Source organism: Gadus chalcogrammus, chromosome 11 (genome assembly GCF_026213295.1).
Source record: "Gadus chalcogrammus isolate NIFS_2021 chromosome 11, NIFS_Gcha_1.0, whole genome shotgun sequence".
Lineage (NCBI taxonomy): Eukaryota > Metazoa > Chordata > Actinopteri > Gadiformes > Gadidae > Gadus > Gadus chalcogrammus.
In genome coordinates, this window is record NC_079422.1 from 1927999 (window position 1) to 1930958 (window position 2960).

Genomic DNA, 2960 nt, shown 5'->3' on the forward strand with positions numbered 1-2960 from the left:
TCCGGTCATACAGATGCTTCATTTTTACCTGTATAGGGTACAGTGGAGCTGGCTTAATTCCCTGATTTGGTTTCCCAGTTAGCTGACATGTAGAACATGTTCTAATGTAGCTGGCCACATCGCCCTTCACACAAGGCCAGAAGAAGTAACACAAAACATATAAATATGTTTTACGCACTCCCAAATTCAGACAATGATCATGGGCGGCCTTCAGAACCTCAGTGCGAAATTTAGAAGGGACAACAACCTGCAACACTGGATCACCAACAAAATTGTCACCATGCGGCATCCACTTCCTCACCAACAATCCATCCTGCACAAAATAACCATTAGCAGCGCTCCTTCCATCTGCAACAGTGACAACCCTGTCATACAGTGATGTTAAAGATGAATCTGCTCTCTGTTCTGCCATGAGGTCACTGCAGGAAACAGACAAAAGAGGATCAGGAAAAGACACTGGGAATGTCTCGTCACCCTTTTCAATCTGGTCAAGGCCCCGTTCAGCATGGCGCATGGCCCGTGTTACTGCACAAGCTGTAAACACCTCAGGAAACCCTCGAGCACCTTCATCCAGCTCTCCTGTAACCAAGGGGGAAGAAGTCAAAATTGGCGGTGGAGAACTCTTAGCCCACACACGACTGCCTGCCAGATCATTCCCTAGAATGATATCTACGCCATCAATAGGCAATGCGGGGCGCACTCCCATAGCAACCTCACCCTGGACCAAACCACAGTTTAACACAAATTTGTGTAATCGAACAGGTGACACTGTCAAACTCATGCCTCTCATGAGGACATAATCCCCTGTATCAGATTGATGAGAAAACGGCAACACCGAACTCACAATATATGAATTAAAAGCAGCAGTATCCCTTAGGATTTTTACAGGTACAGAACTGTCGCTGCCCACCAAAGACACACACCCATCAGACAGAAAAGCCGAGAACGACTCCTTCACTTCAGCCTCCACCTGCTGAAAAGAAATAAGCCCGACATATGGCCCAGAGGTAGCACACGCAGCCGACTTAACCTGTACTCCTTCCTTCCCACGTCCAGCTTTGGGACAGTCAGCCTTCCAATGCCCCTGGCCTTTGCAGAAGTTGCACACATTCCCTGAGTCAAATGGCACCCGACCCAGCACAGAACGCCCTGGTTTACTCAGGCCATGATAATGCGTTTCCTCCCACTTACTTGCAGTACTGAGCAACCTGGCATCGCTCCGGTTATCCCTAACGCTATACTCACGTTCAATCCTGTGTGTGAGCACATACTCATCTGTTAGGGAGGCAGCTTCTGCGGCAGTCTTCACTTTATGCTCACTGATACAAACAGCAATATGACTCAGGGCTCCAGAGTGCGCCTAATTTGGGCGCACATGCGCCTAGAATTCGGGGTAGTGCGACCAAATATTTTATTTGGGCGCACCGGTGCGACTGAAAATGTATCTGGTATAATTTTTTTTTTTTACAGAGCAGTCTATTCATAATATTGTAATGACCACGGAAGAGGCAGTGAATGAAGTATTGATTAGACAGCGATTTATTAGATACCTAATAAACCATTGGAACACAGCAACGCCGGTAAACAAACCCGCGAAGCCCAATCCAGGGGCCTGTACTACGAAGCTCGATTAGAGGGTTAGCGAGGTATGTTGAGCTGAAAGCCTGGGTTAGCTGTACCATGAAAGTCGATCTCTTTAAGCGTCGCTGTATCACCATGGTGACTTACGCTCGCAACCAAACCTGGTCGGGAGCAGCTTTTCAGCGAGTCTACCCGGAGATCGGCTACTTATATCGGCGTGCGCAGCTTCCTGCCCCTCCTCCGATAATTTTTCGCCATTTGTGGGTGTTCCCATGGACCTCGGCGCACTTATCGTACAGGCGTCTCCGGAGACAGAGGTTTTTTCGGGACAGAACCGATCCCTTGGCATTGTCTGACAATATTCTTTATGAGAGATACAGACCCAAATTAAACATTTAGGCGCACCAGTGCACCCAAGGAAAAAGTTAGTCTGGAGCCCTGGAACAGAGTTTTTAAATTGTTCCAGAACAATCAGGTCACATAGAGCATCATAAGTATCTACCTTCACAGCAGAACACCAGCGACTGAAATGAGTACACTGCTCCCTCGCAAACTCAACATGTGTCTGCCTACTCGACTTCTCCCATGTCCGGAACCTCTGCCTATATGCCTCAGGTACAAACTCATATGAGCGCAACACTGCAGCTTTAATTGTCGCATATTCTCTACTCTCAACTATAGTTAGAGCAGAGTACGCTTCCTGTGCCTTACCCGTCAACACACACTGCAAAAGTAACGTGCGATCGGAGTCGGACCACCCCCTACTCTCTGCCACACGCTCGAAGAGTGAAAAAAATATGTCTGGTTCCCGCTCACAGAACTGAGGAACCAACCGCAAGCTACCCGCAACATCAAATAGACCAGAGACCCTTGGAGAAAAACTCACCCCTGTCTCAGATCCACCCAAACTCAGCCTACGCTCTTCCAACTCAAGTCACTTCCTCTCCACAACGAATTTCTCTCGTTCCGTTTTTGCTCTCTCCCGTTCCGTTTCCAGCAGAAGCAACTCCCTCCTCTGCTCAAACGTCAAACCAACTTCACTCAAAAGCGCATCCGAAACATCCAGCCCGGCACCAGTAACCTGCAATTTAGGTCTGAGAACCCCTGCTTCAAACAGATTAGCTTTCACAATTGCCTTGATGTTTTCCTTCATTATTTTATCCCCAACATCCAACTCATAATACTCAGCAATTTTCACTAACTGTTCACGTGAGCAGCGCTCCAACCACTTCTCTGATGGAGCTCGCAAAAAATCCTCCACACTAGCCATTCTCAGCTCCAGCACAACCAAACCGTTACCGTGGTCTTGTCCCTCTAACTGCCTAATCAAAACTAACTAACTAACTAACTCCCCCCCTAGTCTTCAGGCGTTTTTGCGA